At 45.6% G+C, this 24190-nt stretch overlaps 1 protein-coding gene across 1 annotated transcript in view; it reads right to left on the bottom strand.

Moving 5' to 3' along the window:
- CUL2 (cullin 2) overlaps positions 1 to 22089 on the bottom strand; it is a 123045-nt gene extending 100956 nt beyond the window's left edge. The window contains exon 1 of the mRNA XM_068238600.1: positions 22018 to 22089. The gene's annotated coding sequence lies outside the window, so the exon portion shown is untranslated. The remainder of the gene's footprint in view (positions 1 to 22017) is intronic.
- Between the last annotated feature and the right edge of the window lie 2101 nt (positions 22090 to 24190).

Genomic DNA, 24190 nt, shown 5'->3' with positions numbered 1-24190 from the left:
GCGGGGGGAAGGGAGAGGGATAGCAGAGCGACGCCGGTGCCATGGCAACTTGCACAGACGCCATTAGTATAGCTCAAGAGGGGATTTCCCAGCCTCCCCGGCGGCCCTGCGTGACCTGCCAACAGCATACAGTCAGCGAGTGACAGCTCCTGACAGCGCACATTCACTGACAGCAGACAGACGAGTCACACAGCCAACAATAGCTCCTTCCCTATGCAGCAGCTTAGGTTTCCCTGAATCTCTGCTTGTAACGTGACCCCTGTTCCCTACGCTGTGTGTCACTGACCTGGCAGCAACAGGCAGGCCCTGCACACCACTAGCTGCACGGCAGCTGCAGGTCAATGACTGCTGGGTACAAAGTAGTCCGAGGCGCCCCCCCCCCCCCCAAAAAAAATAACAATGGCTGTGCCCGTATTTCTATAGGTCAGGGTACTTTCTCAATGGAAAGTAGTACATATTTTTTATTAGTATGAATTTATATTATTATTTATCATTTACATAGCGCCGACATCTTCCACAGGGCTGTTGAGATTATTATGTTTTGTCACTTCAAGTGGAACTGAAAACTAGAGAAAACAAAGTGTTTCACTTACCTGGGCCTTCTGCCAGCCCCTTGCAGCATTCCTGTCCTGTGCCGGTCCTCCACGATCCTCCTTTCTCCAGCTGCCAGCTAGTTTTATTACCGACACCGCAGCAACTGCGCCTGCACGCCCCAGGCCACACGCATCTTTCTTCGCTTTCCAACCCGAACGCGAAGAAAGATAAGCGTGACTCGAGGCACGCAGGCGCAGTTGCCGTCGACTTACAAGTTGATGGTATGACAATAACAAAACTAGCTGGCGGCGGGAGAACAGAGGATCGTGAAGGACCGGGGCAGGACAGGAAGGCTGTAAGGGTCTGGCGGAAGGCCCAGGTAAGTGAAACACTTTGGGGTTTTTTAGCATTCAGTTCCACTTTAATTGTCCCTCAGAGGGGCTTACAATCTAATCCCTACCAAAGTCATATATATATGTATGTCTATATCGTGTAGTATATGTATCCTATTCCAAGGGGAAGCCAATCAACATATCTATGTTTTTGGGATGTGAGAGGAAACTAGAGGAACACACACACATGGGGAGAACATACAAACTCCATGCAGATTGTGCCCTGGCTGGGATTGAAGCGCAAGGCGAAAATGCTAACCATTACGCCATGGTGCTGCCCTACTATAGACACATTCTATTACTGGCTGGACACTGAGACCACAGTAGACACCGCAAGTAAAAATAGAAGCTCATAGAAGGCCTGCTGATACACAGCCAAACACCGCCTGTCAGAGGCGGACGGTGCCACCTAAAAAAAGCTACAGCAGAATTCTTTTCACCCACTTGTACCATGCAGTCCATGGCAGAGACCTGTGCATGCCTGTCTTTCTCCAGGATAACGAATAATAATTTAGTTCTAAATTATTTTATCAATTTAGACTACCGGTAGTAATTTTTTTTTTTTAATTATGGTGGAATGGTTACTAGACTAGAATTCTCTTGTCTTCCTTGCTATCGAGGAGAATTTCCCTTGCCTCTAGTTTTCTGCTTCAGTAACAAAAACATTTCTTTCTTACTGCTGATAACTGTACAAATCCTGCAATAAATCTGCTGTGTGTCTACTTTCTGCTGTAACGGGAGCAGACATATTGTTAATATACTGTGTTTACAAATTAGCTCCTCTGCTGTGGCACAGGAGATTCCTGAGCTGACACAGCTGAGTGATCAAATTATTCTAGGGATTAGTCACAGATGAGGGGGGAATTAGACAGGCTAAGCTGTAAATACATACAGGGTGCATTTCTCTATGCTTTCCTTTTGTCCTGTGCAAGAGTTCAGATCCACTTTAACTGCTTACAGACCCCCCCTCTCCCCGAGTCCATTTTTTACAATTCAGCACACTGCAGCTTTAACAATTTGCTGCACAGCCATGCAACTTAGCACACATATGAATCTTGCCTCCTTTTCTTTTCATTTTTTTTTAAATGTATTATTAAAAAAAAATAACATTTCAATTAATAAAACAAAACATTGCAGCAGTAATCAGATGCCACCAACAGAAAGCTCTGTTGGTGGCAAGAAAAGGAGGCAAGATTCATTTGTGTGCTAAGTTTTAATTTGAAATTTGAAAAATTGCTTGGGTCCATAGGTTAAGAAATTTACAAGCTACCCTTTTTTATTCTGAAACAAACAACAAAAAACATACAGAAAATTTCACAGCTCCCTATAAAAAACACAGAACACTTAACGACAGCCTGTCGGCAGGTCGTAAGTGGTATTACAAGGAAACGGCCGCTCGTACTAGCGGCCTTTCCATGTCAGTTCACCGAGGGTGTATCCGTGAACAGACTGCGAGCCGCCGATCGCGGCTCGCACGTGAAATGTAAACGCGGGGAAGAAATCCCCGCTGTTTACATCATACGGCGCTGCTGCGCAGCAGCGCCGTACAGCAGATTGGCGATCCCCGGCCTCTGATTGGCGGGGGATCGCCGGCATCTGATAGGCTGAAGCCTATCCTAGACGGCGCAGGACGGATATCCGTCCTGCGCAGCCCATAGCCTGCAGGAGAGGCAGGTAAGGGCAGAGAGGGCGGAAATCGCTGCAGAGGGGGGCTTTGAGGAGCCCCCCGGCTAAGCAGAAATAGCCAGCGGCGATCAGACCCCCCCAGCAGGACATCCCCCTAGTGGGGAAAAAGGGGAAAGTCTGGTCGCCCTGGCTCAATCCTGATAGATGCACCGATCATACGAAAATCCCCTGGTCCTTAAGTGGTTAATCAGATTTCTTGCTCGGGTAAAAGAAGAAAAAAAAACCTTTTTGATTTTTCCATACAGCTGATTGATTTTATCGAAATCTGATATATTTTTATTGTATCATGTGTTGCCACCTTTAAGGTACACCACAACTGTAAACATGCACGCTGTCTGGAAGCAAAGCATGCCTTGCAGATGTCTCCACTCTGCTAATGCACCAATGTGAATGCCAGGGTTGTGGAGTCAGAGCAATCTTTTGGTAACTGGAGTCAGAGTTGTAAAAAAAAAAAAATGCACCGACTGACTTTTAATAAATTGAAACTGTAAATATAATTTTTGTCTTTCCAACCTCCCTTTGCTCATGAAATCAGTTTATTTGATACATTATTAAATTTAGGGTTGTTGACTACAAATTAAGTTACATAGTAATGCTGTACTCCAATATGCACTCCCTGCAGGGCTGTTGAGAATCCACTGAGAATGTTGTGCACATGCAGAGGTGTTGTCTATAACCTGTAAACCTGGTTCAGATCGTGCATGAAGAATGTGTAGTATAGGAAAAATTCCCTAATCTTCCTGCAAAGTACCTACATATCTCTGATCGATTTACCCACAGTTAGATTGCCTAGGGCAGGGTTCAGGAATCTTTTTGGCTGAGAGAGCCATAAACGCCACAAATTTCAAAATGTAATTCCGTGAGAGCCATATACAATATGTTTCAGACTGGGACAGTAGGGCTCACATCCCTGTTGCTATGGTGATGTGTATACAATTAATCTGCCAGGCAGTGTCAGTGTCAGACACGTCTTCAGCTTCTCTTGGGTTTCAGCAACATCAGCAATTTCCCCGAGAGCCAGACAGGAGAAATACAGACTAACAGCTTGTACAATTAGCTAGCTGACTTGGGGGTTGATTCACTTTGTAGGACGAGATGAAGTGACAGGCAGCCTATTAGCCCAATCAAAGTTTGGGGATCTCGTCCTACAAAGTCACTGGACCAGACTGGGTCCAGGGTGGGACAATTGGAGCAGCCGTTGTTCGTTTTCGTGTAGCGTGAGTAAGTTAGTAGTGCATACTACAGCAGTAGCATGCCTACTTTGAAAATGTTACTTGCACTGCCACACTAAGTTTAGTGAATTAACGCCTACTGATTTGTATGTAAGCTAGATGTAGCCATCAAAAGAGCCACATCTGGCTTTTGAGCCATAGGTTTCCTACCCCTGGCCTAGGGCCTGATGGATATTCCTTGATGCTGTTAGCAGCACTGTGGCGTAGTGGTTAGGGCTCTTGCACTGGGTCCCCGGTATGAATCCCAGCCAGGGCACTATCTGCATGAAGTTTATATGTTCTCCTCTGCGTGGGGTTCTTGTGGGCACTCCGGTTTCCTCACCTATCTCAAAAACATACTGATAAGTTAATTGACTTCCCCTAAAATTGGCTCTAGACACTTCACAATATATAACATATGAATATGGTAGGGATTAGATTATGAGCTCCTCTGAGGGACAGTTAAGTGATATGACATTATAGTCTGTACAGCGCTGTGGAAAATGTTGTCACTATATAAATGCTAAATAACAATCCTGTCTGCTTCCTCTGCATGGACTCTCATCATGGACTAGTTTTGATGCTACTCTACAGCCATAACTTAAAGAGGAACTCCAGTGAAAATAATGTAATAAAAAAGTGCTTTATTTTCACAATAATGATGTATAAATGATTTAGTCAGTGTTTGCCCATTGAAAAATCTTTTAAATCCCTGATTTACATTCTTACATTTATTACATGGTGACATTTTTACTGCTGGCAGGTGATGTAGCTGCTGCATGGTTTTTTGTCAGTTGGAAACAGCTGTAAACAGCTATTTCCCACAATGCAGCAAGGTTCACAGACAGGAAATTTCCAGGAGTACGTACTCAAGAGTTTCTTGTGGGAGGGGTTTCACCACAATATCAGCCATACAGCGCCCCCTGATGGTCTGTTTGTGAAAAGGAATAGATTTCTCAAGTAAAAGGAGGTATCAGCTACTGATTGGGATAAAGTTCAATTCTTGGTCGGAGTTTCTCTTTAAGTTTTAAGTAAACCTGAGATGAAAGGGTAGATGTAACGATTGGTGTCAGCAACACAGATTTTCTGATTATTGGTGATCTGCAGTATCACCAATACTACAGATGCTATACCTGATTATGTGGTGATCTGCAGAATCACCAATAATGCTAGTATAGCCAGACACAGGAAAACCAATGTGGGATTGTGTTTTGGTGCAACAGTAAAGAGAAGAGGAGATCTCCCGAGGAGCGGGAGATTCAGACAATACTGCAGCCAAGGATCCCCTGAGGAGCAGGGGATTCAGACTGCACTGCAGCCAATGGACACCTGAGGAGCAGGGACCACTGACTGCGCTACAAAGGATGATCACCTGAGGAGCAGGTGATTAAGACTATACTGCAGCCAAGGATCCCCTGAGGAGCAGGGGATTCAGACTATACTGCAGCCAGTGGACACCTGAGGAGCAGGGACCACTGACTATACTGCAAAGGATGATCACCTGAGGAGCAGGTGATTAAGGCTATAGTGCGGCCAAGGATCCCCTGAGGCGCAGGGGATTCAGACTGTACTGCAGCCAGTGGACACCTGAGGAGCAGGGACCACTGACTGTGCTGCAAGGGCTGGTCACCTAAGGAGTTGGTGACAGCTACTACAGATTCCTCACCAATGGTAAGTCCCACTAGTGAGGACAGGAAGGTCAGACAAGCAGAGTAGGCAACGTACGGACAGATAAAGTACAAAGACGGAAGGCTGATTCAAAGTTAAGTTCAGGCAGAGTCAGCAACAGTAATCAGATAGGCAGAGGTACAGAATCAGCGAACAGAAGAGTGGTCAAGGAAGCAGAGGGTCATAACAGATATCAATAACAATATAGCAATATCCTAGTCTAGGTGTGAAGTCCTTGGTTTCAACACCTGGGAACTAGTCTAAGGTCTAATACAGAGATAATACAATGCAATTAATACTTTAAGCTATCAACAGAATCTGGCTAAGTGTGGATCACCAGCTCCAGCTGGTTCTAGCACACTGTGGGATCTGACTAGGGTCTGAGCGCTAACACGTTAGCATTTGCAACAGCAGACACGGGGCAACTGACAGACTAGTACTATATATACCTGGATGCCCCGGAGCGCCGCCCCTATCACTTAGCCAATCCAAAGTACCATTGGAGTCAGCTGACTAGGCAGATCAGCTGACTCCCCTCCTATACGCATAAAGGTCCTGTCGCCTGGCGCGCGCGCGTAACCCTCAATCTATGTGCAATAAAAGGACCAGGCAACGCAGCAGCATGTAACTGCGCAGCAGAGGCCGCCGGCTGATACGCGGAGATAGCGGCCATGCCGCTTGCCTCTGCGGCGGTATCTCCGCTATCCTTTACAGTAGAAAAGTTTTATACATACCTGGGGCTTCCTCCAGCTCCCTCCATGCCAACCTCTCTCTCGCTATCCACCTCCGCCTCCTGGATTGTCCAGTAGAAGCCCTGTTAGCTTTGCTACTCGGAGCGTGCTGCACATGTGCAGTCGCGCTCTTGTCATGAGCACTCTGGGCCTGCGCAGTAGTACTGCACAGGCACAGAACACTCCCAGCCTTGGGAGCGCGCTGGAGGAGTGGGCAGACTGCACTGACTGGAAAGCTAATGGGGCTTCTATGGACAATCCAGGAGGAGGACAGCAAGGGAGTGATCGGCGTAGAGGGGGCGGGAGGAAGCACCAAGTATGTATAAAACCTTTATACCCTTTCATCTCAGGTACACCTTAACCACTTGAGGACCACCTGCTTACACCCCCTAGTGACCAGGCTATTTTTTACAATTCAGCACAGTTCAGCTTTAACAATTTATAGCACGACCATACAACTTAGCAGCCAAATGAATCTTGCCTCCTTTTCTGCCCACCAACAGTGCTTTCTGTTGGTGGTGAGATCTGATTGCTGCTGCGGCTCTTCTAAAATTAATTTTATTGATCTTTTTTTTAAAATAAAACTGGCTTTTTTTAAATTATCCCTCCTTCCTGGCCCTACAACCCCCCCCCCCCCCCCCCCAGATACAGTCACGCTGTTCACCTCTCATAGGCATCAGCTTAAGAGAGGAATCCATTGGTCGCAGCTGGCAGGCTGTTTACAGAGAGGTGCTCCATAACTCAGTAGGGATGTGGGTGATCCCCGCTAAGCTCCGCCTACAGGACCTGACACCATTCGGCGTTAGGCCGTCCTGTAGCTGCCACCCTCCCACCTCCAATGGGCATTAGGCGGTCAGGAGGTGGTTAAAGTGCATCTCTGGTGTACATAAAAAACAGAGTTACATGAAAGTTGTCTGTTTAATAAGATTCACTGGTAGCCCATATCACCTGGGTTCCGGTGCAAAGCTCTGTCCCCTTTCAGAAAACGACCTTGGCCTTTTCTCTATCAGATATAGAAAAGGTAGAGGCCTTTTTTTTTGCAAGGTGTCAAGGCTGCACACCAGAACCTGGCTAATATGGGGCTCCGGTCAATCTTATTATACAGACGACATGCCAGGGAATTCAGGTTGTGAATGTGGGGGTAGAATGTCAGCTTCTTGCCCAAGAGCTTTGTTTTGTTCCCAAGAACAGTCACCATCTTAATATAGCTTTAAAATTCCTAAGCTTTTTCAAGATTGTTACATGCAAATCAGAGGTGTCTAGGAGTCAGAACATTCAAACTGAGGAGTCGGCCTTAAAGTCAAATTATTTTTGTACCAACTCCACAGCCCTGGCGAATGGACCACAATATAATCCCATCTTGTTTTTTCTATGTGACTGTATTGTCCAACACAACTTCCTACAATGTGTAAGGGTTAAAGGGTCCCTGAGCAGGTTGAAAAATTACAATATCCACTTACCTGGGCCTTCCTCCAGCCCACCGTAGGCCGCAAGGTCCCCCGGCGTCGCCCTGGCTCCTCTCCCGGTCCCGCTGGCGGCTCCATTAATCGGCGACTTCCTCCTGAAAGTCGCCAGTCTTTTTCCTGGCCGCGCACGCTACACATCATTGCGCCGGCTGGCACGCGTCATCAAGTAGACCGGCGTGAGAGTCTTGTGCATGTGCAGTTCTCTAATTTGGAGCCGCGTATGCACAGGACTCGCGCTGATCCAACTTGATGACGTGTCCGGCCCGGCGTGATGACGTGTAGCGTCTGCGGCCACGAAGAAGACTGGCGAATTTCAGGAGGAAGTCGCCGATTAACGGAGCCACCAGCGGAACCGGGAAAGGAGCCAGGAGGACGCTGGGGGACCTCGTGGCCTACGGTTGGCTGGAGGAAGCCCCAGGTAAGTGGAAATTGTCATTTTTAAAACTACACAGCCTAATACAGTCAAAACACCAGAGTAATCACAGATATGTCTGTGTAACATCCACTACCCTCTAGATTGTAAGCTCACAAGGGCAGGGACCTTTCTCCTAGTGTTTCTTATATTGCTGTAATTTAACATATGAACGTGTACCAACTTTAGAGATATCTCAAACTACACATTATGTATGTCTTTGTACTTGTACTATTGAATGGCATGACTGTACAGTGTCTTGAACTTCTCATGTATAAAATGTTCCCCAGTATTTGCTTTGTACTATGTTCAGTGTTACGGAAGTTGTTGGCGCTATATAAATAAAACATCGTAATATTAGTAACAGTTTGTCAAAATTCTTGAACCATACAGAGGCGATCAGACAAGGATCATTGTTTTACTATAGAAATTATGGTGATACAATACAATCTTAGGTCATTTGGTAGGGAGTCACCATTTTCCTATCTGGCAGTAAAGCGACAAGCCTATATACAGTGGAGGAAATAATTATTTGACCCCTCACTGATTTTGTAAGTTTGTCCAATGACAAAGAAATGAAAAGTCTCAGAACAGTATCATTTCAAAGGTAGGTTTATTTTAACAGTGGCAGATAGCACATCAAAAGGAAAATCGAAAAAATAACCTTAAATAAAAGATAGCAACTGATTTGCATTTCATTGAGTGAAATAAGTTTTTGAACCCCTACCAACCATTAAGAGTTCTGGCTCCCACAGAGTGGTTAGACACTTCTACTCAATTAGTCACCCTCATTAAGGACACCTGTCTTAACTAGTCACCTGTATAAAAGACACCTGTCCACAGAATCAATCAAGCAGACTCCAAACTCTCCAACATGGGAAAGACCAAAGAGCTGTCCAAGGATGTCAGAGACAAAATTGTAGACCTGCACAAGGCTGGAATGGGCTACAAAACCATTAGCAAGAAGCTGGGAGAGAAGGTGACAACTGTTGGTGCGATTGTTTGAAAATGGAAGGAGCACAAAATGGCCATCAATGGACCTCGCTCTGGGGCTCCACGCAAGATCTCACCTCGTGGGGTGTCAATGGTTCTGATAAAGATGAAAAAGCATCCTAGAACTACACGGGAGGAGTTAGTGAATGACCTCAAATTAGCAGGGACCACAGTCACCAAGAAAACCATTGGAAACACATTACACCGCAATGGATTAAAATCCTGCAGGATTCGCAAGGTCCCCCTGCTCAAGAAGGCACATGTGCAGGCCTGTCTTAAGTTTGCAAATGAACACCTGAATGATTCTGTGAGTGACTGGGAGAAGGTGCTGTGGTCTGATGAGACCAAAATAGAGCCCTTTGGCATTAACTCGCTGTGTTTGGAGGAAGAAAAATGCTGCCTATGACCCCCAAAACACCGTCCCCACCGTCAAGCATGGGGGTGGAAACATTTTGCTTTGGGGGTGTTTTTCTGCTAAGGGCACAGGACAACTTAATCGCATTAACGGGAAAATGGACGGAGCCATGTATTGTGAAATCCTGAACGACAACCTCCTTCCCTCTGCCAGGAAACTGAAAATGGGTCGTGGATGGGTGTTCCAGCACGACAATGACCCAAAACATACAGCAAAGGCAACAAAGGAGTGGCTCAAGAAGAAGCACATTAAGGTCATGGAGTGGCCTAGTCAGTCTCCAGACCTTAATCCAATAGAAAACCTATGGAGGGAGCTCAAGCTCAGAGTTGCACAGAGACAGCCTCGAAACCTAAGGGATTTAGAGATGATCTGCAAAGAGGAGTGGACCAACATTCCTCCTAAAGTGTGCAAACTTGGTCATCAATTACAAGAAACGTTTGACCTCTGTGCTTGCAAACAAGGGTTTTTCCACTAAGTATTAAGTCTTTTATTGTTAGAGGGTTGAAAAACTTATTTCACTCAATGAAATGCAAATCAGTTGCTATCTTTTATTTAAGGTTATTTTTTCAATTTTCCTTTTGATGTGCTATCTGCCACTGTTAAAATAAACCTACCATTGAAATGATACTGTTCTGAGACTTTTCATTTCTTTGTCATTGGACAAACTTACAAAATCAGTGAGGGGTCAAATGATTATTTCCTCCACTGTATACTCTGAAAAAGCACTGCAGAACATGTCAGCACTATATAAAAATACTAAAAAAAATAATTATAATAAAAAAGCAGTATATTATCCAGGCATATTACCTCACCAGCAATGGCTGTTCTAACTGACAAGCTTCAGTGACTGCTAGTGCTTGGCTGGATTTTTTGGCTCAAAAGCACAGCCATGCCAGCACCACACCCTGCCAAGCTTTGTCATGCCCGCCCCTGCCACACCCCTCCTGGCCCTCTGATGACACTATCACCTGGAGGTGTCAGGAAGTCATGATTCACTCTTGAAAGATTTTTTTTTCCTGATGTCATCCAAACCTTGATGTTGACTATTCTGACTGGACTATGCAATAAGTAAACACTGCCAATAGAAATCTGCAAACACCTAGGCCTCTTTTACACTCTGCGTTTTAACTTTCTACAGCAGTGCATTGTGAAAAAGCTTTCAGTTAAGATGCCTATAGTGTGAACTGTGCCGTAGGAAAACATGGGCATTACTTTGAAAATTAGTTTTTCTTTCAGTTCTAACTGAGAGCAACTGATTACGTGTTAAAGGACCCTCAGGCCCCTTTCATATTCAGGGACGGATCTAGGAGGGGGCAAGCGGGTCTCTTGCCCCAGGCGCAGTTTGTTGAATTCTTAAAAAGGCGGCAAAATTTGGATGGAGAATGACAGTTTAGGCGCCAAAACCTGACCTTGCCCCAGGCGCAATTTGAGGCAACTTGGTCTAGATCCGTCCCTGTTCATATTGGGACGTTTTCATTGCGGTGCGTTACCCTCTTTTACCGTAGGGTGAAGCTAGGGCAATGAAAGACTATGGGGCCTTTCACACTGGATGTGATACGTTAAAAGTGGCACATCTGAAGGACTGTAACATCGCATCAAACCACAACGTCCTACTGTGAAAGAGGCCTTAGCCTCAAAAAATTGCCCATAAAGTTACAAGTTCTGCCGTAGTAGGACTGACATTGGCACATTGCGGAGGATCCCGGCGGCGCAGGAGGACGGTAAGGGAGCGATCAGCCTGGAGGGGGCCGGAGGAAGCCCCAGCTATGTATATTTTTTTTTCTCTTGCACCATCTCAGGTTTCCTTTAATTGACCCGGCCATAGACTTTAAAGTGAATCTGATGTGAAAGGTATATGAAGGCTGCCATATTTATTTCCTTTAAAACAATCCTAGTTGCCTGCAACCCTGCTGTTCTATTTGGCTGCAGTAGTGTCTGAATTACACCAGAAACACGCATGCAGCTAATCTTGTCAGATCAGAAACACCTGATCTGCTGCATGCTTGTTCAGGGTCTATGGCTTAAAGTGTTAGAGACAGAGGATTAGCAGGTTAGCCAGGCAACTGGTGTTGCTTAAAAGGAAATAAATATGGCAGCCTCCATATCCTTCTCACGTCGGGTTCACTTTAAGCTTTAGTCTGTGGATGGTAACCTTTAACCTACCTACTTAATCTTAGAATTTGTTATCACATTTCAGTCCCTTGCTTATATAGGACACAGCTCTTGAGGGCAGAACTCAGGGCCAGTCCCTAGGATGGAGGTTGGGGCGTAATCTTATTTTGAAGCGAATCTTAAATCCCAAATAAGTGACATTCCTATAAGTCAGGCCCAATTCATTGCACACAAATAATAGTAGCAAATTCATAATCTCCAAAGAATATGGATCACATTGATACCAGACATGACGTCACGTTACTATACGATATACTTTTGTATTTCAATTTTTATTTTGTTTTGTTTTAAATAGCAAAGCTCAAATAACATGGTAAACATCACAGCGAAAAAAAACCCCGCAATAAAACAACATTTAACAGGTAACAAAGCATAGTAAAGCATATAAACAGGTATAAATTCTTAGGACAAGGCTGCTAAAGGAGGCACGCTTTATGCTCCAGAGGACTCTCGTGAACTATCTAGAGCAGGGGTCTCAAACTCGCGGCCCGCGGGTCATTTGCGGCCCTCGATACAATATTTTGTGGCCCCTGCCGGCAAAAGCAAAAGAGACACGGAAGCGAACTATTTTTGCCTATTTTACCTTATAGTTCGCTTCAGTGCCGCTAAACAAGTGCTGCAGAGCCCTCAAATCCCCCGGGCAAACATCCACGACTGCGCTGAGGGGCAGAGCTTCCAGCTGTAGCTCTGCCCCTCCTGACGTCAATCGCCGCACGGATCGCCGCCTCTCCCCGCCCCTCTCTGTGAAGGAAGAGTGAGAGGGGCGGACAGAGGCGGCGATCCGCCGCGATTGATGTCAGGAGGGGCAGAGCTGAAGCTGAAAGCTCTGCCCCTTCTAGGAAATGCCGGCGTATTGCCCCCGTGCAATTTGGGGGCTCTGCCCTTGTTTTGCGGCGGGGACACGTGAAATCCCTTATGCGGCCCAGCCTCATCCTGACTTTGCCTCCTGCGGCCCCCAGGTAAATTGAGTTTGAGACCCCTGATTTAGAGCAAGTATGAGGGCTGGTACACACTTTCTTCAGAGCTTTGCTGATCGCCGGCGATCAGCACACCGTTGCTCCTCATGTATCCCTGTGGATACATTCACACTGCAGCGTTTGCATTGAACAGGAATCACAAGCACAAATCGCATAGAATTGTGAGATTTTGCCCGTGAATCGCGATAGCGGGCAAGTGGCGGGCAAGCCCCGAATGTGAACCGGCCCTGAGGATGATTGGGGGTACCAGTCGAATCATGGAGGACTGGTACGAGATTAAACTGAGGTAGTCTGCCAGTCAGAGGTAGGCAGAGTACCGAACAACATTTATGCTGAATCTATTGGTGGAATTAGGTAGGGGAACAGACAATAAACTTTTCATATAGATCACAAGTATGGTATCTCTAATGCTAGGTACACACCATACAATTTGTGTTAGATAAATGGTTCGATAGATAATTTCTGACATGTCATCTTATTTTCGAATGGAAATAGATAAGAAAAGATAACAGAATCGAATTGGAAATCGATCGGAAAATCGAATCGGAAATCGATCTAATAGAAAATCGACCGAAAAAATGCATCGTGTGTATCCAACATTAAAGGACAACTGAAGTGAGAGGAATATGGAGGCTGCCATATTTATTTATTTCATTTAAGCAATATCAGTTGCCTGGCTCTCCCGCTGATCCTGTCTCTAATACTTTTAGGCTACTTACACACCAGGACGTTGCGTTTTAGGGGACGTTATGGTCACATAACGTGCCCCTAACACAACGCCTGGTGCTCCCTGCTTTGGACGTCGGAGTGAGCCGCGTTGTGCAGCTCACTCTGGCGCCCGTGATGCTGTGATGCGTACTCTTGTGCGCATGCGGCATCACGTGGTCCCGCCGGCCAATCGCTGCACAGAGCGGCCGCTCCAGGAAGTAAACACTGCACGTCACTGAGTGCAGTGAATATTAATTAGCTATGTGCCTGGCCGCTTTCCGCTCCTCCCCAACATTACTGAGCATGTGCAAGCAGTCTAACGCGGCTCTGCCGCTTAGAAAGTACTGCATGCAGTACGTTGTCTGGTGGCGCAGCGTTACTATGTAACGCAACGTGGGCACTGTGAACAGCCCATTGATTTTTCATTGCTGTGCGGTGGGGTGCGTTACAGGCTGCTCTAACGTGCGCCTGTAACGTCCCACTGTGAAACCTGCCTTAGCCATAGACCCTGAACAAGCATGCAGCAGGTCAGGTGTTTCTGATATTGTTAGATCTGACAAGATTAGCTGCATGGTTGTTTCTGGTATGATTCAAACACTACTGCAGCCAAAGAGATTAGCAGGGTTGCCAGGCAACTGGTATTGCTTAAAAGGTAATAAATATGGCAACCTCCATATTCCTCTCATTACAGTTGTCCTTTAAAAAGGCAACATAATAAAGTACAGCTATGAAATATAGTCAGGACTTCTTGTCTCCTGATTGTCTACATCCTGCTGTGCCCAGGCACACATTTGAAATCGGCGCCGGTAGACTTGGGCGCAGGATACAGCCGGTATATGGCTGATCCTGCTGCTGCACAAGTCCGGGCCGTGTTAATTACAATTCCCCCTCCAGGCCGCCATGGATGTTGGGGAATGAAATAATTCGGCTTTGTAACGATCGGTGAAGCACAGAGAGGATCTGATTACCAGTGATCTGCAGAATCACTGGGAATACAGATGTATACCAGATTATACGTGATCTGCAGTATCACTGATAATCCGATATACTAGCTAACCTCTGTTCACCTGAGTAGAGTGTAGTGTTTGGTGTAACAGTAACACTTTGAGGACTAGGCCTCAGTGCAGCAAGGAGTACTGCACAGATTCCTTCCGCAGACCTGAGCTCTCCAAGACGGGAGGAGTCAGACTGACAGTAGGAAGGATAGTTTGAAAGTGACCCTCAGGAGGAAGGGTCGCTAACAGAGCGAGGAACCGCCTCTAACGGTAAGGTCGGTTCTCGAGGTCGGACAAGCCAGGTAGTACACACACGGACAGATAAAGTACAAGATCAGGAGGCAAAGGCGGAGTCAAAGTACAGGCAGGGTTCAGCAACGGGGTATCAGATATATCGGGGTACAAAATCAGGAGGCAGAAGCAGAGTCAAGGAACGAGCCGGGGTTCGGCAACAGAGTATCAGAAATATCGAAGTACAAGATCAGAGTTCAGGAGGATAGTCAAGGCAGGCAAAAGTCATAACAGATAATCACAATCAAACTAGTACTTTAGCTATCAACAGAATCTAGCTAAGTGTAGAATTACAGCTCCAGCTGGTCCCGGCACACTTGCGGATCTGACTACGGATCTGGGTGCTCCCACATATGTGATCGCACGCCAGACAAAGAGCAAGTGAACAACCAGCAGTATATATACTCTAGGACCTTTCCAGGACCTCCCTAATTGCTGGTCCAATGGGAGCAGTGGAATTTGTCAGCTGACCCAGCTGGTCAGCCGACTCCCTTCTAACTGCTATTTAAACTCTGCCTCTGCGCTCGCGCGCGTGTAAGTCTGAATCTTGGTGGACTATCAGTCCCAGCCACACCAGTACTGTCTTGCAATGTATCCAGTGAACTGAGTGCGGGAGCCGCCTCCAATGCGGATTCCGCCGTTCCCAATGCGGATTCCGCCGCTCTGCCTAAGCGGCATGCAGCGTTTTTTCCGCGTTGTGACGCCATGCTGGACGCGGAAACAGCCGCCTCGCCTTGAGAGACAGCGGCTTTTCCGCGTTTCATCACAGGCTTCCAGTGATTGCTGGAGGCCGAAATTATTGTGTTTTTTAAGCAACTTTGGCACCGTCTTCTGACAGCACCGACGTTACTCACTGAGCACCGCTATAGACTGATTCCCATTATAGTCTATGGTGGAGCCGGCTGCGCCCAAATCTAGCAGTGCTGAAAAGCAGTGCTCCGGTGCCCAGGCTTCTTCTGCCAGCAACAGGACCAAATGGTCCCTTTTGCCCCTACACATGCAATCTGAATTGTAACGTGTATCATAACCAGCGATCAGAAACCTGATTGTGATTGTGTTTTTCATGGTTCATTCGTGATAGGGAAGGTTTAGCTAGATAGCTTTGTTGCATTTTTTATTCACTATTTGGTGGGATCAATATGCCCAAAGGTCTTTTTTAATTCAGTTCCCCTTTAAGGCTGTTATAGTAAAAGTGTGTTGGGAGTTTCGCCCACCATATTTCTTGGTACGCTATGACTTCAAGGTTACCTGGTAGATCAGGGTGATTACGTTACCACCGATGGCACCACTTGGTGATGTAATACCTTTTACATGGTTACTTATTGGACCAAGGTGATTATGTTAAATGCAAGACACTGTATATTGTTCTTTAAATGCTTTTATGATGATGTACTAAGTCAGTGAGATGATGTCATCAGTGAGGTAATCAAGGAAGTTGTGTTTTAGGCAGGATGATGTCAGTGTCATATACTGTAACCTTTGATATCCATCAACTTTCTCTGCTCCAAGTTAATGTTGCTGTTTTGTTGATGCATGTTACTCATCTATTAAAAACATATAGTCCTGGTATCTGTATTTTCAGGGGCCCAGCAGAGTGATGTTCCTGAAATGTTCCTTTCACAAGCCTGGTGGTAAGGCTGCAAATGCATAGTATGTAAGGACACAATACAAACACCACTTAAAGACCGCAGTGTTAAACCCCCCTAAAGACCAGGCCTTTTTTGTTTATATAAATATTTATTTCATTATTTTCAATATAAATGTGACTTTTTTTATATCTATTCCCCAGCTCTCCCTTCCTCCCCCCGCCAGCAAATCAGTGTGATCAGCTGTCATAGGCTTCAGCCTATGACAGCCTATCACTATCCTGTCTCCCAGGGGGACAGCCGTGTCACAGCGGAGCTCCGCCTACCAAGCATCAGCACGCACAATCTCCTGCAAAACAGGCCCCAAGGACCTTACGCCAATTGGCATTAGGCGGTCCTGGGGGCCGCCGCCACGTCCACCCCCATCGGCGTGACGCGATTGGCAAGAGGTTAAAGGACACCTGAAGTGAGAGGGATATGGAGGCTGACATATATATTTCCTTTTACACAAACCTTTAACCATAAACCCTAAACAAGCATGCAGATCAGATGTTTGTGAGGGCTGTGCTACACTACTGAATGTTTTTGATCCATTAGTACTGCGTTTGCGTTTTTGCAAAACATTCCCTTGACGTGCATTAAAATTGCCGCAATCGCAATTTTTTTTTTCAAAAATCGGGATCACATTGATTTTACCAAGATTTTAATGCAAGTCAATGATGACGGATATAAAATGCTGCAACTGGTATTTTTTAAAAATAAATAAATATGGAGGCGTGGCCTAGCTGGGCATGTAGATTGACGCACGAGGCACAGCTCCAACCTGAAATCCATCTCATTATACCCTCAGCACCCCTCCCCGCTGTTTGCCAGCACCACTTCCACTCCCCCTGCTCTGCTCACCTGCGGGGATGCGAGAGACGCACATGAGCAGCTTTCCAGCATGACACTCCCAGGGTGTTCAGGGGCGGTTCTTCCATGAAGCAACATGATTCATGTTCTTCAGGGTGGCAACAATTAAATGGCAGCAAGAGCCAGTCCCCTCCCCAATTGTCCCCCTCCTTGCACTCTCCGCCTCCTCCTCCCTGGAAGCTTGGCACCACTCCTTTCACCATTCCAGTGATAGGATCTCCATCCATACAGCGTCCTGTATCCATGGCTACAGCGGTGCCTCATGTGACCTGTTACGTGCTGCGAGGTCACATGAGCAGCCGCTGTAGTCAGAGAGGAAGCAGGACTTCGCGTGTGGCTGGTGAGCCAATTGCTGTGAATGGGTGAGTGATGCAATGCTGGGGAAACACATGCGCTCTTCCTGATGCTGCGAGCCAGCAAGGAGGAAATGGAAGCAGAGGGAGTTAACCATAGTGCCAGGGCCTGCAATGCACAGCTCAATGTGTCTCTCCTCTATTGTTTCAGGCAACAAAAAGTCTAGAACCGGCCCTGCTAAGGACCGAGCTTCCAACTCTGATTCTGGGGCATGATCGGATGGCGCAGAGACCGTTAACTATTTGAAATTCATGGACGTGAAACTCACGTCCAGGAAGCCATGTGCGCTCCTGCGCGTCCACGCGGCCGATCGCGCGCGTGCACGCGCGCTCCCGGCCGGCGGTTTGTTAGCCAGTGAATCAGTGAATCGGGCAACGGTGCCCGATCACTGATTCCTCTCCCCCGCAGAAAAAGCGACAGCTTCTCTCGGAAGCTACGCTTTTTCTGCTTCCTATGTCGCTCTAAGCGTACGTGGTACGCTTAGAGTGACGTCACTGTAAACAACTCATGGCTGCCATCTTGTGGCCAAAAAGTAAACTACATCTAAATGTTAAATAAAAATAAAAATACACATATTTACAAAAAAAAATACAATTTCAATCCCACCCTCCCAAAAATACCCACATAAAATGTTTAATTAAAAAAAACAAAAAAACATTACAATAAAAAAAAAAAAAAAAACACAAATATTTACCTAAGGGTCTAAACTTTTTAAATATCTATGTAAAGATGAAATATTTCTTTTTTTTTTTTTTATTATAAGCTTGTAAATAGTGATGAATGCAAAACGGAAAAAATGCACTTTTATTTCCAAATAAAATATTGTCGCCATACATTGTGATAGGGACATAATTTAAATGGTGTAATAACCGGGACAAATGGGCATATACAATACGTGGGTTTTAATTATGGAGGCATGTATTATTTTAAAACTATAATTGCCGAAATGTGAGAAATAATGATTTGTTTCCGTTTTTTTCTTATTCTTCCTTTTAAAATGCATTTACAGTAAAGTGGCTCTTAGTAAAATGTACCCCCCAAAGAAAGCCTAATTGGTGGCGGAAAAAACAAGATATAGATCAGTTCATTGTGATAAGTAGTAATAAAGTTATAGGCTAATGAATGGGAGGTGAACATTGTTCGGATGCATGAAGCGAAAAACGACTGAATGCGAACTGGTTAAAGGGACAGATGCAGCAGCCAAGCTAAGAGTGGCCACTAATGATCCAATCTTTTTCATCCAATTTTACAAAATCTATGTAGTATAAGGGTAAATTGAGTCAATATATTGAATGGATAATTTAGGCAGTTCCCTTATATTACATAGAAATGGTAGGATTGGATGAAAAAGATTGGATCATTAGTGGCCACCATTAGTAGGTTTGCCTGATCCTCTCCTAGCCAGGTGAAGAGGATCTGGCTGCACTAGGGCTGGTGCACACCGGAGCGGTTCTGGAGCGTTTTTTAAAACGCTTGTAGGGGGAGACCCGCTTGGCTAATGAAAGTGAATGGGATGGTGCGTGCACACCAGAGCGGGTCATTTTTTCCAGAAACGCAAACTCCCGGGCTGCAGCATTTTTTAGATTTCTGAGGCGGTTTTGCCTCAATGTTAATGTATAGAAAAGTGGAAAACCGCTCTGAAAAACGCTAGATCAGAGCGGTTTTCCAGGCGTTTTTGTTACAGTAGCTATTCAGTAACAGCTTTTACTGTAACAATATTTGTAATCTGCTACACAAAAAACGTTCCAGAAAACGCTAGGCATGTGTAGAAAACATCTCTAAACATGCCTAGAATCGCTCTGAAATCTGCTTCAAAAACCTCTAGCGTTTTGCAGATCTGCTAGCGGCTTTGGTGTGCACTGGGCCAAAGACTGGCTTTGCCTATGAGTGATGTAGAGGCCCCAGAAGATTCAAGTAAGGTGGAGGGTTCCCAAATACAACATCCTAAAGGACATACATTGCATGATATATTTGATGTCTCAGCATGCAACACAGCCATTACTGCACTTACTGAGCAAACTAGCGGTCTGAAAGAACAAGTAGCTCTGATCAGGCAAAATATGTCCAAGATGAGGAAGCGCACGGCTGCCTTGGAAAATATAAATAAGTATGGCAGCTACCATAACATCCTCATGCAGGTTTTGTATTAAAGTCTGTGTCCAGCCCCCATTGAAGTTCACACTATAACACGTGTGTTATGTAACTGAGCACTGTGAGCCTAGCCTGAATGGTTTAGGATAGCATGTCAATTTCTTGATTTATAGATCCAAGCAAATTTTTCACAGTTTTCAATCATTTTGTTTTATAATTGGGGAAAAATTGAACACGTGTGTGATATATTGGTCAGGATTTTCAAATGCTACAATCAGGGCCGGTTTAAGCAACAATGGGGCCCCAGGGCAAAATAAACCTGGGGGGGCCCTCCAACATATACCCCGGAGCAAAAATCAGCATTAGGGGACCTTTTTTGCAGCTGGTATAGTCAGGGTGTGAAGTCCCAATCGGTCGGAGCTCCACATTCTGGCTATCCCAGCCTGCAAGGGGGACAAGGGGTTAAAAAGTTTCAGGAGGGGGGACCCCACATAATTTTTTTTTTTAAATTCCCACACTCTAAACATAAAAAAAATTGGGAAAATAGGAAAAATGCCAGGGATCTTCATACAGCCATATTACGGCTGTATAGCGATCCCTGGCCAAAGCGCTGCGGCTGCGTATGGACCCCCTGGAAACCCCGTCAGGAAATTGCGCTTTCGTTTGATGCATGTAAAATTATACTACCGTTAGGTTTGCTACTAAAAGTGACATTTACCACATTTAAAAGTATACTTTTTTCCTTCTAAACTTTAAAATCGATTTTCTCAAAAACTATAAGGTCTTTTTGAATAATTGTTTTTTCCTCTTATTCCTAATGATCTCCTTAACATATCCTGCAAATTTAGGGTTTCTAGCATTTAAGGTGGATTTGCTATTAACCATTAAATTCGGCAGATTTTTAAATGTATATTTTTTTTTCCTTTGAAACTTTAAAATCGATTTTCTTAAAAACTATAAGGCCGGTTTGAAATTTTTTTTTTTTCGTCTTGTAGCCACTGGGGGCCTCTACAAGCTCTGGGGCCCTGGGGCAGCTGCCTCCTTTGCCTTAATGGTAGCGCCAGCCCTGGCTATAATCCATCAGAAAAATTGATTGTACTTCTCGAGTTGAAAAAAATATAAAAAGTTGTATAGTGTGTACCTTAAAATCTATGAGAGCAACACTGAGGTAGCCATACACTTATAGATTAGTAGATGATGTAAAAGATCAATATTTTCCAGATATCAATTAATCACCTCTTCTACCATGCTATGTAGACCACAGAGCAAACATGCACATTTACCCAAGCTGTTTAGAGCCAAGCTTAAATAGCAGGACTCTTGATATTGTGATGACATCGCTCTGGCTTCTATTGTGGACTTTAAGCAGCATGCCTGATTATGACAAGAACAAGATAAATAACATTTTTATTGCACTTTTCTCTGGGCAGACTCAAAGCGCTTAATGTGAACTAGAGATGGTTCACTAGTGCTCATTTATACTTACGGTACCTGGGGCTTCCTCCCACCCCTTAAGATGCGTGGATTTTCTCGCCGTCTGTCCTCCTCGGCCCCTCCGTTATGCCACTACGAGTCTCGGTAAGCCCGGGCAGTCAAGGCCTTCTGCACATGCGCGGCTCGGCCGCACGCACACCTCTTGTTGCACTCCCGTCCCTTGGAAAATTCTGCACATTTGCAGTACTACTGTGCAGGCGCAGAGCACTCCAGGGGACAGGGGTGCATCGGGGGCATGCAGGCGCACGCATGCGCAGAAGGCCTCGACTGGCCGGATTCCCAGGAGTCGTAGCGCCAGAACCAAGGGGCTGAAGAAGACCTCAAGGGACGGGGTACATCGGGGGCACACAGGCGGCCGAGCCGCGCATGCGCAAAAGGCCTCGACTGGCCAGATTCCCAGGAGTCGTAGCGCCAGAACCGAGGGGCTGAAGAGGATGTCAAGGGACGGGGTACATCGGGGGCACACAGGCGGCCAAGCCGTGCATGCGCAAAAGGTCTCGACTGGCCGGATTCAGAGGGAAGTGAAGCCATGGGAGCCATGGGAGGAAGCCCCAGGTAAGTATAAATTAGCTATAGTGTACCATCTCTGGTACACTTTAAGTTGCAGCCACTAGGGCACACTCAGTAGGCAGTTAGAGAATCTAGCCCAAGGACTCCTAGATGCTGGCTTACAGAACAGAAAGAGCCAAGATTTGAACCCAGGTCACCTGTGTCAGTGGCAGAGCCTATAACCAGTACACTATCCAGCCACTAGCTAGCTGTGAGTATGAGGATGTACCATGCATGAGTGGTGATACTGCAGCCAGCTACAAGTGTTTTTTTTAAAGGGATGGTGGATTATGCTGGCATATGTTTTTAACCACTTACATACCAGCAGTCTCTGGCCCCTTGAGGACCAGAGACTGCTGGTACCGAAGAATGGCACCTACCAACTAATCTCCACGCATACCAGCCGCTCCCGCCGTTCATGTCGCTCCTCCATCCCCGCAGATCACTTGCCCTGCCGTCTTTATGACGGCAGAGTTGTGTGAGCAGGTCAGGAGCTGCTTTAGTTGGCTCCTGACGCTGTCCTTCAATGTAAGCCAATGGGATTGGCTTACAGTGATGACAGGGTCAGGAACCAATGAAATCGGCTCCTGACCGCCTCACAGAGCTCTGCCGTCGTAGAGACGGCAGGGCCAGTGTTCTGCGGCAGGGAGAGAGTGGCGCGATTGATAGTAGTGGGCGAGAACGTGCCAAAAACAGGATGTAGATTTCAATCAGCGCAGTCCGAAAGTAGTTAAGGGAGGAGAGGAGATTTCTAGACTTTTGTTTGTATAGGTTCAATAAAGCTTGCAAAGTGTTTATGCAGACGCTTGCAATTAATAATGTATTATTAACCTTTACAGGGTACCCAGTTAAGTCTGAGAGCTAGAATGACCAGGATATATAAATAGAGACATTGCACTCTTATACTGTATGTTTTAATATTTTGCAAATATTTTACTTCTTTAGGGGGGAAATCACTGAAAAGTTGTCTAAAAAGTGATATTATCTTTCTGGTGAAAGAGTTAATAGATACACAGGATTACAGTATTTGGCACTGACTTAATTCTGACTATAACACAACTTCTGAGGATGTCAGTGATGACATAATAATACTGAGCTAATAATACATCATAATGAAACCATCTACAAGGTATTGCATCATCCTCTGCAGGCAGGAATGGTAATGTAATCTCCTTGGTCCAGTAAGTAACCATGTGAAAGGTATGACTTCATCATGTACTGGCATCAGTGGTAACATAATCACTCTGACCTAGCAGGTCAGCATGAAGTCACAGTGCAGCAAAAAAACATTGTAGGTTTAACTTCGGACTTAAAGGGAACCTAAACTGAGAAGCATATGGATTTTTCCTTTTAAAATAATACCAGTTGCCTGACTCTCTTGCTGATCCTGTGTCTCTAATACTTTTAGCCACAGCACCTCAACAAGCATGCAGATCATGTGCTCTGACTGAAGTCAGACTGGATTAGCTGCATGCTTGTTTCAGGTGTGTGATTCAGCCACTACTGCAGCCAAAGAGATCAGCAGGACTGCCAGGCAACTGGTATTGTTTAAAAGGAAACATCCATATCCCCCTCAGTTAAGGTTCCCTTTAAGGTGGACCTGAACTCTTTTGCGCAGAACAGAAGGAAAATGTAGAGAAATGCACTCTGTACGTATTTAAAGAGCTGTATAATTCCCTTTCATTTGTGAGTAATCACCAGTGTAATTTGATCTCTTTCCTGTGTCAGCTGACTTCCACAGCAGAGTAGCTAATTGGTAAACACAGGATGTTAACAATATGTCTACTTCCATGAAAGCAGGAAGTAGACACACTGCAGATTTATTGCAGGTTTTGTTTCAACTGTAACAAAGAAATGTTTTTCTTTAAAAGGTTATTATGCTGTTACTTATCTTTTTAGAGCAGAGAGGAAGTTCAGGTTCCGCTTTTAGGAACGTACCAACAACGCAATTTTCCCATCGATTTTTCCGACGATTGTCGATACTTAGAGCAACCAGCAATTGTTTCCACAATTACGTAAATGTTGTTGGTGATAATGACCGTCATGGCGGATCGGATCTTTAAAATCCCCAATGACTCCACACAAAGTACCGCGATTGCTTGACTTCCTGTTTGCGCCTGTCGTGTGACATCACGCATACCCACCGGTCGGAAGATGGATCATGGAGCGCTCGTCATCAGGATCCATCTTCGTCGCTGGATCCATTTTCTTCCATCAGGTGGTGAGTATTTAGCTTTATTTTCACAATTACAGCTAAAGACGGTATTCTTATATCTGCAAGTCTGATTATCGACTTTGGGGGTCTTGGGTGTTTGGGTGCCCGCAAGGGGCAGATTAGGGTCTGATCTGATGGGTAGCAGTGACAGGCAGTGACAGGGGGTAATTGATGGGTGATTAGAGGGGAGAACAGATGTAAACAATGCACTTGGGAGGTGATCTGAGGGCAGGTCTGTGGGCGATCTGAGGGTGTGGGTGGGTGATCAGGTGCCTGCAAGGGGCAGGTTAGGGTCTGATCTGATGGGTGGCAGTGACAGGAGGTGATTGATGGGTGAT

The sequence above is a fragment of the Hyperolius riggenbachi genome, chromosome 5 (genome assembly GCF_040937935.1).
Source record: "Hyperolius riggenbachi isolate aHypRig1 chromosome 5, aHypRig1.pri, whole genome shotgun sequence".
NCBI classification, from domain to species: Eukaryota; Metazoa; Chordata; class Amphibia; order Anura; family Hyperoliidae; genus Hyperolius; species Hyperolius riggenbachi.
The sequence above is the reverse complement of the archived record's forward strand: the minus strand, read 5'-3'. Positions and strand labels throughout refer to the sequence as shown.